This window comes from Cryptomeria japonica, chromosome 11, assembly GCF_030272615.1.
Source record: "Cryptomeria japonica chromosome 11, Sugi_1.0, whole genome shotgun sequence".
In the NCBI taxonomy this organism is placed as follows: domain Eukaryota; kingdom Viridiplantae; phylum Streptophyta; class Pinopsida; order Cupressales; family Cupressaceae; genus Cryptomeria; species Cryptomeria japonica.
This window is the reverse complement of record NC_081415.1, coordinates 624,631,708-624,645,676: the sequence shown is the minus strand read 5'-3', so window position 1 is coordinate 624,645,676 and position 13,969 is coordinate 624,631,708.

Genomic DNA, 13,969 nt, shown 5'->3' with positions numbered 1-13,969 from the left:
CCTTGCTTGGTGACATGGTACAGTATTAAACTTACAATCAACAACATGTGTAGGATATCAAAACAATCAAAACAACATGATCTCAACATTGTCTAACTCGGTAATAGTTTCCCATTGAATAACTTATATCTCCCCTTTATTATCACATTCTTTCTGTGTCACTTACCGACCTCTTAATGCTCATCAAAACATACTTCTAAAGATATGGCAACATCATACAGAATCAAAAAATCAATTTCTTGACAGCAATGACAAAATAATATTATTAAGACAGTAATCATCCTTCTTTAGTTATATCAACAATCTCCAACTACCTGCTCAATATCCTTATTGAAATGCCAACAATCTCCTTTCTATTGTAATGCCAACAATCTCCCCCTTTGGCATTGATGGCAAAACTAACAATTAAATGGTAATACCAACTTGATTTGTTCCAACTGATTCAGATTCAGATTGTTGTTTCGTCTTATCCTGTTATCCTTGAGCTGATCGAACCTTCTCCTGAAGTCTTCTCCCCCTGGCATTGGTTTTCTATTATCTTCTTCATTTAGGGCTTTACCATTTAGTCTTCTCCCCCTTTGACAACAATGCTAAAAAGAAAAAAGAGCTAATTCATGGTTTCTTCCCCTGTGAAGTGATTTGCCTTACTGTGTTACACATGTATTATCTCAGTCTTGGTTAGAGCAACTTGTCTCCAATCACTATTTCCTGCACGCCTTTAGAAAACCTCCTAAAGTGTGTAAATCAGCATCAATCCACAAATAATATTTGGTAGAGTCATCAAATTGATGCTTTCACTAAACTCTGTCAGTGAGTAGAAGATAGGGGTAGGACCCCTAACTTGCTTCTGAGATACTCAAAAGTGTCCCTTGGCAGTGGCTTTGTGAAGATGTATGCTATTTGCTTCTTTGAACTAATATATTCCAGCACAACTTTCTTCTCTTGAACTTCTTCTCTGAGATAATGATACTTTATAGAGATATGTTTTGTCTTAGAGTGCATTACCAGATTCTTTGAAATGTTAATGGCACTAGTATTATCGTAGAATATAGTTATTGGCTTGGTAACTTTCTCATTTATACCTTCCAACAGTTGTTTGATCCATGCAATATTGGTACAATTCAATGTTGCAACGACATATTCAACTTCAGCTGTTGATTGTGAAATACATCCTTGTTTCTTTCTAAGCCAACTTACTAGTCTATCTCCCAAGAAGAAAGCTCCACCACTTGTGTTTTTCCTGTCATCAATGTTTCCTACCCAATCAACATCAGTATAAACTTTTAAATCAAAATCATTTCTCTTTTCATATACTAAGCCATAATCTTTAGTGCCTCTCAAGTATCTGAAAATTCTCTTGATTATTGTCATATGGGTTTCTTTGGGATCTACAAAAAATCTTGCAACTATTCCTACTACATGTGCTATATCTGGCCTGCTGTGAACAACATATTGCAGCTTTCCAATCATAGATCGGTAAAGTGTCTCATCAACAGATGCAGATTCATTATTCTTTGATAGTTTACAGTTAGTAGTCATAGGAGTACTTACTGGTTTAGAATCCTCCATTCCAAATTTCTTCAATATTTCCTTTATGTATTTGGATTGAGTAATAAAAATCTCATCTTTCATTTGCAGTATTTATAAACCTATAAAATACTTTATCTCACCGATTAATGATATCTCAAATTCTTTACACATTTCATTTCCAAAGTTCTTGCATAGAGAATAATTTCCACAAAAAATAATATCATCAACAAATATGGCTAAGATCAGTATTCCATTGTCCTCATCATTCTTCATGTACATATTGTTGTTTTCACTTGTTCTTATAAAACCAATCTTGATTAAGTAAGAGTGCAGTCTTTCATACCATGCTCTAGGTGCTTGTTTTAGACCATATAAAGCTTTGTTTAATTTATATACCTGATCTTTACTCTTGTCTTCAACAAATCCTTCAGGTTGTTCAATATAAACTTCTTCTTCTAGTATACCATTCAAAAATGCAGATTTAACATCCATTTGATATACCTTGAAATTTTTGAAAGCAGCATATGCCAACAATGTTCTTACTCCCTCAAGTCTAGCCACAAGTGCAAAAGTCTCACCATAATCTATTCCTTCTTCTTGAGCATAACCTTTGCAAACTAGTCTTGCTTTGTTCCAAATGACCTCACCTTTTTCATTTAGCTTGTTTCTGAAAATCCACTTTGTACTGATTACATTTTTGTCCTTCGATCTTGGGATCTTCTTGATTTGATCAATCTCTTCTGTCATGGCATTTACCTAATCTTCATTGTTAAATGCCTCTTTTACTATTCTTGGTTCAAATTCAGATATCAGACATGTGTTCTATCTCAGTTTGTTCCTTGTCATCACTGGATCATCCTTATCTCCTATAATCTGACTTGATGCATGATTTCTTCTGACATATTTGGCTAATATAGGCTTGGCAGGCTCTGTATGATCTTCTTCCTCACTCGGTAACTGGATATTATCTTCATTTTCTTTAGCAACTTTCTCGGTAGGACTTCTCGGTTGAACATAAACAAATTCTTCATAATTTTCTGGTTCTTTGGAATTTCCTTCATCATTTCTTTCTGCAAATTCATCAATTCTCACATTTGCATTTTCTACTATTTTGTTAGATTATTTGATCAGACAATTAAATGCTTTACTTCTAGAAGAATAACCAAGAAATGTTCCTTCCTCGCTTTTCTCATCAAACTTTCCATTTCTGTCATCTTTGTGAGCATAACATCTACTTCCAAAGATTTTAAAATAACTTACATTAGGTTTCTTGTCATACCAAATTTCATATGGTGTCTTCATAGTTTCTTTCTTTAGTTGTACTCAATTCAGGGTGTAAACAACAGTGTTGATTACTTCTCTCCAAAATGTTTGAGGTACCCTCTTTTCTATCAACAGGGTTCTAGCACAATATACAATTGATCTTTTTCTTCTCTCAGCTATCACATTTTGCTAAGGTGTTCTCGGTGTAGACACTTGCCTTTTTATACCATGATCATTGCAAAATAATTTAAATTCATAAGAAGTGAATTTTCCTCCTCTATCAGATCTAAGACATTTCAGTTGTCTTCTTGTTTCTTTTTCCAATCTTTCCTTGTACCATTTAAACAATTGAAAAGCTTCGGATTTTGCTTTTAAAAACATAACTGACATCATCCTTGAGTAATCATCTACAAATAATATGAAGTATTTGTCACCATAATAACTCTAAACTTTCATAGGACCACAAAGATTAGTGTGTACTAGATCTAAAATTCCTTTAGAAGTGTAGGACTTACTTGTAAAGCTTGATCTTGTCATCTTATCCATTTGGCATCCTCGACACATAGCATTCTCAGGTTTTTCCAGGCTAGGTAGACCTCGTAGTCGATGCTTCTTACTTATTTTGATCAGATTATCAAAATTTACATGACAAAACCTTTTATGCCATAACCAGGTATCTTCTATTTTTTCATATAGACATTTGTTCCGAGTTGAGTCAAGATGAAATGTATTACCTTTTGTTTGTGTCCCGATAGCAGCCAGCTTTCCATGTTTGTCATGAACTTTGACACATCCCTTCTGGAATTCTATTTGGTATCTTGTATTGTTTAGCTATGCTACACTCAAAAAATTGTATTTCAAACCTTCAACCCAGTATACATCATCACATTTATGTAACGTCATAAATTGTATGCACTTGCTAAAGCAGTACAATTTCACACCTAGTTTAGCACCCGCCTTGGCGCAGTTGCATTTTGCATTTCATTTCCCCTTTAGCACTTAATTAATCAAATTAATTAGGTCTAAAGATTCTATTTCATCATCTTCCACATCATAAAGTCAGGCCCTTTCATTAAAGCGTGCCCCTTTCATTTTATTCCTCCAATACATCACTTAATCAAAAACCCTAATTAGGCCCTATTCTGAGCTTGGGGGCTTGATTTCGGGGGTCAAAACATCTCGAAATCACCTGTAACTTCGGGATTCACTCTAAAATCATCATATCCGACGGCCCTGAAAATTTGGTGAAAAGTTGTAGGGACCGTGGCGCCCGGAGTGCACATGGTCCCAGACATTTTTCCTGAAATTTTAGGAGTGCGATCCAATCATAAAATAAGGCTTAACCCCAAGAAATTGGCGGGATATTCAATCTCTAGGTTGGCCAAAAGTCGGAATTAAGACCTAGGGTTTCATACATAAGAGCTCTCTTTCTTCATTTGAAAGGAACTGGAATTTGTTTTCAGGAACCTCATATGCAGTGAAAGAGAAGATCTTTGAAGACTTCAGCAACACTCAACATTCATCCTCCAAGCATTCATCAAATTCATTCATCCACTTAAGGCTTTGAAGGCATTGAAGAGAAATAAGGGATCACCGACTGAAGATTGGCTTGTACCCCTCCCTTGGGGTTGGGTATGATTTCATGTTGTTTTCATGTCTTTGCATAAGCCTCATTATGTCACTTGCATTCATACTTTAGATCACTTTGCAACTTGATTTGGAGCATTTACATTGTCATTTACAAGCAATTAGGGTTTACTTTCTAGGTTGCTCTAGTTTGCTTACTCGCATTTTAGATCTTGCACACACACAAGGTCTGCACACACATTACTTTTACAATACAACTTGGCTATTCGTGGAGGTGGAAATCACCAAAGCGGGGGTTTGACTAAGGAAAAACCCTATATAGCTGCCCAAAACACCTTTTTAGATATAAGTGCAGATTTCGGGATTCAGACGACGCCGCAAGTTGCAGATCCGAAAGAAGCAGACGGAGACCGAACCCTACACCAAGTTTCAGAGTAGAAGACTAGGACAGGGGCCTGGGGCACCCTGGTCCTACCAGGATAGGGGCGCTAGGCACCCTGGTCCCTAGGACAGGGGCGCTGGGCGCCCTGGTCCCCCTGACAGACAGCAAGTTTTGGCAGTTTAGACAATTTTCCAGGTTGCAAAACAGCAGTTTCAGGTGCAGTTTCAGGAACAGAATCAGGACAGTGGTGCTCGCGCCCCCATCCCAAACATTTCCACTCAGATTTTGACTCTGGGTATGCATTTGTATTCTTGTCTTGTCCTTGTGTTTACAGCTTTTCATAGTTTAAGTTCAATTCTGCAATGTTGTTATTAGTTCATACTTGCACTTTGGGATTAGGGATTGAACTTGCATCATTTTATCTTTCAATTACAACAAAGGAATAGAAACCCTAATAGGTAGCCCATGGCTCTCTCTTTCACAAAAAGAAGTAGCCAATTGTGTGATACCTCTAGGCTCTTTCGTATTCCACAATGTGTGTCAAAAGGTAGGATTAGGACATGTTAACCTAGTCTCGCTTTTTCCCCTACACATTTTGGTGAACCCGACATGAATCTTATTATTGCTTTCTCTTGCATTGCATTTGTTAGATCTAGATCTAGATTTAGTGTGTTTCATTTAAGTTTCATTTTCATAAAAAGAAAAAAAAAAGGAGTGTGTTTCTTTGTTTCTTTGCATTGTGTGTCTAAGTTTTATGCAACTTTTATTTCAAAATGTCAGATTTCTATTTGCAAGATGTTCGTATTTATGATGATGTATGCAATTATGTTGATTATGAGTATAGCCAAGATGAATTAGATGAAGCTTTAGATGAGTTTTTGAATCCTAAAGAGGCCAAACCTTCATTTTACCAAAAACTCATAAACCTTGTTACTATGCCATTTCGTTGTGATGAGAAAGATAAGTTGAATGATTCCTCTCAAGGGTACATTCCTATCAACTCTTCCACTGAATCTAGTAACATGGTTGTTTTCAATAATCCCCTCTATGAGGAGATGTCTCCTTTTGAGTCAAAAGATAAACATTTTAATAGGTATGATCATGCTTTGTTGGATGATGCTCTTGATGACTTTGTGGCTTTATCGAAATCTCTAAACAAGAACAAAACTTCTAAATTAGTTAACATGATAAACCTAAATGAGCATAATAAGCCTCTCTTTGAAGTCCAAGGTGCTTGTCCTTCTCCCACCTTTCAAGTTCCTAAATCACCTCTCCTTACTATCCAAGGGGGGTATGATTCCTTCCTTACTCCAAATAAACCTATCATCACTGTGCAAGGAAGAAAACCTATAAGTCCTTATAATTATGCCAAGCAATTAACTAGAGAGAGTTATCATGCGGTTGCCCATACTTATCATACTAGAAATAATAGGCAGCCTAATCCTCCTCCGGTTACTCCGGTTTCTCTTCCTAATCCTCAACCAACTCTTCCGCAAGCTCCGCGTATTTCACAAGTTCTTGGCAAGGAATATGATCTCATAGAACAACTTAAAGCTACCCCTGCTAAGATATCCCTTTGGGATTTGATTCAAACTTCTTCTGCTCATCATGGAATGTTACAAGATGCTTTGAAAGATTTGAATGTTCCTCCACTGAATACATCTAGTAATATAGTGTCTTTGGTTAACTCCGTGATGAATCCTAAAGCTCATATTGTGTTTACTCAAGATGAGTTGCCCACTAGTGAAATTCAACATCAATATGATCCCTTGATGATTGTGGTTATCATAAATGATACTACTATAAGACAAACACTAGTAGATAATGGCTATGGTCTTAATGTGTGTAGCATTAATCTCTTGCATAAGATGAATGTGGATACATCCCTAATTGACCCTGACTCTCATCCTATTCGAGGCTTTGATAATGTGGCTAAAACTTCATTAGGTATTATCACCTTACCCATCACAGTGGGGCCTGTTACTTTGCCTACTCCTATCCATGTTATGTCAGGAAATCTAACATACAACTTGCTATTAGGGAGACCTTGGATTCACAGTATGCAAGTTGTCCCCTCTACATTGCATAGACAAGTTAAATTTATTTATAACAATAAGACATATACCTTGATAGGTGATACTAACTTCCAAGCTTGTTTACAAACATCTACTTCCAAAAGGGGTTCTTCTAATCCTTCCTCGTCTAGTGATGACTCTTTAAACAAGATACCTATCGATAAATCCTCGCTCTCTGATGATCAAAATTCTTTAGATGAGTCTGGAGCTCCTGAAGAGGATTCTTCTCAACTTGAAACTACACATAAGAAGGATTTTGATCCTGAGAAGGTTCTCGCAGAAGATGATTGGGGATCTCTTGATTTTAATCCCACCTTTGTAGGTGAATATAAGGTTCCTTCTAGAGAGCTTAAAGGTGAAAAGAAGGAAGAAGCTAAAAATCAATCAACATTACCTGAACCTATGAGCAATAACTTTGTGGCCGCTTCTCAAACTTCTTCTCCTCACACTTCCAATTCTAAAGGATTTGATTCTTTGTCTTATGAAAAACCACCTTCTCTTTCTGAAATGGCTGATCGTTATGGTCGTGGTTTTTGTATTCTAGCTAAGCATGGGTATAATGGAAATGGTTGTAGTGCTCACGAACAAGGAATAAAGGTTCCTCTAGAGAATAATCTTTATGATTATGCCTTTGGACTTGGTTATAATCCCTGCAAGCGCACTAAAGCTTCTAGAAGACCATGTATTAGTGTTAATGTTATTTCTACATCTCTACCAATGAGACACCCTGAGTATATTGATCCTTCGCATGCCTGTGCTTTGGATGTTTTTCCTACCGATGATGCTTTGGCTGAGTTTTTAGGAGCATATGATACTCTTCCTTGTTATCATCACAATAGGGGATTCCCTTATTGTTTGAACACTGAAGCCTATTTTGGAAAAGAGACTAATAACGATGAGATTGTGAAAGAATTTCCTCAATTAAAGGATACTCCTCAACAAAGTAATCTTCTTATAAGCAACACCATTGATGTTAAGATGGATTCTGGCAATGAAGAAAAAGTTATTAAAATTGGAAAATGTCTGGACAAACAGGAACAAAAACAATATGAAGATTTATTGCGTGAATTCCCTGAGATCTTTGCTTGGACATATTCTGACATGCCTGGTATAGATCCTAAGATCGTCACTCATAATATTGTCTTAGTTCCTGATGCTAAGCCTATGAAATAAAAGATTCAAAAAATGAATCCTAAGGTAGCTTTGCTTGTTAAGGCTGAGATTGAAAAATTATTGGAGGCCGGATTTATCCGCCCTATTGATTATTCCCCATGGATTTCAAATATTGTCGCTATGGCTAAATCAGATAATAAAATAAGGATGTGCACTGACTTTCGAGATTTAAATAAAGCTTCTTTGAAAGATGATTTTCCCCTCCCAAACATTGACATGATAGTTGATTCTATAGCAGGACATGCTTTGTTATCCTTCATGGATGGTTTTTCAAGATACAATCAAATTTTTATTAATCCTCAAGATCAATTCAAAACTGCTTTCACCACTCCTTGGGGTACGTTTTGTTGGGTAATGATGCCTTTCGAACTTAAAAATGCTGGCGCAACTTATCAACGAGCGATGACCCTTATCTTTCACAATTACATGCATAAGATTTTAGAAGATTATGTTCATGATGTTTTAGCCAAATCCATTCTCTGCATAGATCACATTAAGATCCTTCATCAAATCTTTGAAAGGATTCATAAATATCACATGCGCTTGAATCCCTGAAAATGTGTTTTTGGTGTGGATAGTGGAAAACTATTAGGATTCATAGTTTCGCATCGTGGGATTGAGGTGGATACTAAGAAAATAGATGCTATTGTCAACATGCCACCTTCTAGAAATGTGTCTCAACTCAAAAGCTTACAAGGAAAGATTCAAGCTATTCGTAGGTTCGTATCTCAACTTGCAGATTGTACTTTTCCTTTTACTCAACTTCTTAAAAAGAATATCACTTTTCAATGGAATGAAGATTGTCAGCAAGCATTTGAAGATTTAAAAGTGTATTTGGCTAATCCCCCTATCCTTCAACCTGCCGAACCTTCTAAACCCTTTCTTCTTTATAAAGCTACTTCCTCTCATGCTCTTGCAGCATTATTGGTACAACATGATAAAGATGGTAAGGAGTGTCCAGTTTATTATATAAGTCGTACCTTACTCGATTATGAGACCCGATATTCTGTGATAGAAAGACAATGCTTGGCCTTGGTGTTTGCGACTCAGAAATTGAGACATTATCTTTTAAATTCAGAAGTCCACGTCATGGTAAAGTTTGATCCTTTGAAGCATCTTTTCTCTAAAACTGATTTATCAGGGCGCCTAGCTAAGTGGGTTATGATGTTAACCGAATTTGACCTTAAATTTGTTTCACAAAGAGCAATTAAAGGGCAAGCATTGACTGATCACTTGGTTGAGGCCCTGTCACCTTTCTCCTTCCCTAACCCTGAGTCTTTTCCTGATGACTTCATTCTTTGTACAGAGAAAGATGAAACTTGGGAGTTATACTTTGATGGCTCTAAGTGTCATACGGGATCGGGGGCAGGTGTTGTTCTGATTTCTCCTACAAAGAAGTCCATTCCCTTATCTTATCGTCTCAATTTCCTATGTACCAATAACATTGTTGAGTATGAGGCTCTTATAGCAGGAATAAAGGCACCCTTGGCTTTGAATATAAAACACATACATATTTTTGGAGATTCTCAACTAATTATAAGACAAGTAATAGGACTGTATCAAGCAAAACAGGACAAATTATCACAATATAAAGACCTGGCTATCTCTTTGTTACAAAATTTTGATTCTTACACCATGGAACCTATTCCTCGAAAACATAATCGACATGCGGACGCAATGGCATGTGTGGCTTCTCTTGTATCTTTAGAGGACCCTGTGGTTGATCTTAAATTTGTTATTCACAACCTTATTTCACCAGCTATTGTAGATGATTCTAGCCTGGTGACATGTTGTGACTTTATAGACTCAGATGAATGGTACTCGCATATCGTAAGATACTTGACCGATGGTACCTTTCCTGATTCCACCAATAGGAACACCAGGGCTAGAGTTCACAAGTTGTCTGCTAGATATATTATTCTTTCTAATGTTCTTTACCGAAGGGGTTATAATGGTCTTCTCCTTCGCTGTCTTAACAAATCGGAAATCCCTATTGCTCTTGAAGAGGCGCATTCAGGTGCCTATGGGGGGCATTTTGGAGGCAAATCCTTGGTTCAAAGATTGCTTTGTATGGGATATTATTGGCAAACTATGCAGCAAGATTCTTTTTCATTTGTTAAGAAATGTCATCAATGTCAACAACACAATAATTTGATTCATGCTCCTACCCAAGAACTCCATTCTCAGGTAGCCTCTTGGCCTTTTTCTGCATGGGGGTTGGATCTCATTGGTAAAATCTCTCCTCCTTCATCTCAAGGACATACTTTCATTATAACCGCAACAGATTACTTTGCAAAGTGGGTAGAAGCTGTTCCTCTTCGCTCTACTACTGCTGAAGTGATTTGTCAATTTCTTCTAGAAAACATTATTTCTCGATTCGGGATACCTTCCACTATAATCTTAGATAATGGGACATCCTTTAAAAACAAAGATGTGAAGAAATTCCTCAAGAAATATCATATCAAACATCGATTTTCTACACCATACTATCCTCAATCAAATGGTCAAGCCAAATCATCCAAAAAAATAATTGAACAAATTCTTCGCAAAACCATGAATAAGCATTGGAATACTCAGCTAATCTATGCTCTTTGGGCCTACCGAACGAGTGTACAAATTGCTACAGGCACTACCCCTTATAATCTTGTTTATGGTGCTGATGCTATTATGCCTTTAGAATTAGAGATTCCATCACTTAGAGTTTCTCTCAAAGGTATAGTAGATGATGACTCTTATAGAGAACAAAGGCTTCAACAGCTTGAGATGCTTGATGAACAGTGTATAAATGCTCTTGAGCATATTCAAGCGTATCACAAAACTCTACAACGAAGCTATAATGATAAGGTTATTCAACGTTCCTTCTCAGTAGGTGACTTAGTCCTCTATGAGAATCAGCGCAATGTGAATGCCTTACCTGAAGAAAAGGGAAAATTTAGTCCTAACTGGCTTGGACCGTATATTGTTATTGAAGATTATGGATCAGGTGCTTACAAAATAGTGGATGTAGACAGTACGTCTCTTAAAGACCCTATAAACGCTATGCACTTGCATAGATACTATGCTTAATTCCTCATTCCTTATCATTCATCTATTTCCTTTCTCACTTCTTCAAAATTGGATAATATGTTAGCATATCTTTGTTAGAGAAAATAGAATTAAATGATGTTTTGTTTAATCTATATTGCTTCATTCCTGACAAGCATGTTTCTTTACTTTATATTTTGTCTTGAATTCATTTATGTAAATTGCAAAAGATTTACATTTTTCTTTATGTTGGCATATTATACAATGTCTTTATGTGTTAAGTTGAATCGTGTCATGTTGTGTTTAAATTCAAATTAAATCACATTAGTTATATGATTCTTAGGCTTAACACATACTTTCTTCCCTATCATCAATATAGTACTTGATCAAATATTTTAATTAAGTCACACATGTATCAATTTAATCATGGAGCATTGAGAAATAAATCACATGGAAATTAAATTCAGAACATACATGTACATCTACCAAATGTATTAACTTTAATCAAAATATACATTGTTTTAGGCATTAAAGATAACACGTTTGAGACAAAGAAGCATGTATATATATATATGTGTGGATCAATATACAAAGGTAGGTCACTATACATCCAAAATGTGACCTACCCTACATCATAAGATCATCTCCTATCCCTAGGGCTGGTGGCTGGAGAGTGACGACTAGATGCTCCCTCCTGATCTGGCCATGCAGGTGGACCCATAGGTGTATAGCGTGATATAGATCGTGAGTGACTCCGAGAGGAACTCCTACGATCCCTATCCATAAGGATAGCGTGATACGAGGTAGCCTCGGCCTGAGTTGCTGCTAGATCACGCTGTGCTCGCTGAAGGTCCTCTGATAGTGCTCACTCTCTCTCCCTCCATATTTCTACCTATACTCGAAATGGGGAAAACAAATCATCATGCCGACCCGCATTCCCTTAAGGTCTATAAGCAACTTGTGAGGAACTAGGGATCTGCGCCGTCGTGGAGATATCTGTCACTGCTTGCTGGATCAAGGAACGCCACTCCTGCACATTAGCTGTAGCAGTAGAACAGATTTTGTGTTAGTACCATTTTATATCATCAAAACATTAATCAATCAATATACACCTACTATACCTAGATCTCCCTCACGCTAGTAGGGATTGTGATATGGTAGCATATGTGACTGGGAACTACTAGGCTCCCCACGCTTGAATGATCTGTGTGCGATGGGTATAGGTCTCCGTATCGCCTCGTGTTCCCCCTTTTGGGGAATAACGGGAGGATCTAAGGCTATGGTATAATCTCCTGAATGGTGAGGAGCTGCATCTGACTCCTCCTCATCATCTCTATCCTCCTCCTCATCATCTCTCTCCTCCTCCTCGTCATCCTCATCCTCCTCCTCCTTGGCACTAGGCTGATCTCCTATAGATGGATCAGGACCTCCTGCCTCCTCATGACCCTCTCCCTCTTCTAGCTCCTTCGATCTGGATCCCTGATCCTCATCTCGACCTCCATGCCTCCATGGACCTGGATGGCCTGTCGGGTGATCTGGTGGAAAGATAGGCCCCGGGTATGTCCTCACAAACAAGGAAAGATACCTGCACTGTGCTCTGGGATCTGTGGCATAATCAGTGACCACATCCTGGTCGGACCCCTCTATATTTGTGATCTCGATATCATCTATCGTCGGTCTCGTTACTGCTCTGGGTCTGGGAAGGACTCGTGAGTGTCGAGTGTAGATGGGTACATCGGCTGGAACACACTGCTCTAGCCCAAACTGCCTCCATACTCGATCAAAGTAGAATGGGACTATGATATGTGGATATCGCCCTCTCAGTAGGTGGTTCCTCTATAAACATGCTAACTATCTCTCCATCCCATCCCATCTGTGCATCCATAGATATGGTCTCCATACAGTCACCTCAGCTGTCAACCTATCAACCATCACTCTCCAATACAGTAAATCCCCAAATCTCCACTCGTTGGTAAGTGGATAAGCAAATACCCTAGGTCGCTCGCTAGCCGCACTCATTAGATAGCCAACAGGCCTGGTGCATGTAAAGTGCTCAAATATCCACACCTGCAGAAGTGTGCATGTCATCAAGTTGCAACCCTGTCCAAAAACATGCTCCTCGAGGTCGTGATAGAGATGTGCAAGCATACTACGACCCCAGGTGTATACTCTCCTATGTCTCTCCATAGCCCTGATGCACCATGTGAGACCCCCATGCATGTGTGTACCTCACCCATTAGGGCAGACAGCTAGTGCAATGGTGGCTATCATAAGGTGTCTCATGAGGGGCACCTCTCCTGTAGGATGTAAGAGCCAGCTGACCATGATACGACCTCTCATCTCACTCGGCATGACTCTCCCTATGCAATATACCTGCTCCCTCTGATGATCCTCTGCTGACCGATCGGTCGCATATGTCATGTTAGCTCCTCTGACTGGTAGGCGAAGAATGCAGTACACATCCTCAAGTGTCACCGTCATCTCCCCTACTAGAAGCTGGAATGTGCATGTGTCGGGATCCCATCGCTCCATGAGTGCCATCAGCATTGCGGGATGAAATCGAATGGCCGGCATAAGAATCATAGACCACAAACCTACTATAGACAATGTATCTCTCTCTGCTTGAGTCAGCCGGGGAATCTGATCTCGCAAACTACGAAGAATCTGCCCCGCTGTGTGCTCTCTCATGTACGGGAGACCCTGCATCACAAAAACATCAGTGTAATCAGTAATCAATCATCAAAATCATGTATGCCAAATACGCAAACTGACGAGCATCGAAAGTTGACCCCTACCATGTCCTGATTGGGACCATGGCACCCTGAGGGGACCATGGCACCCCATAGGGACCATGGCGCCCCACAAGGACCATGGCGCCCCACAGGGACCATGGCGCCCTGAGGGGACCATGGCGCCCCACAGGGACCATGGCACC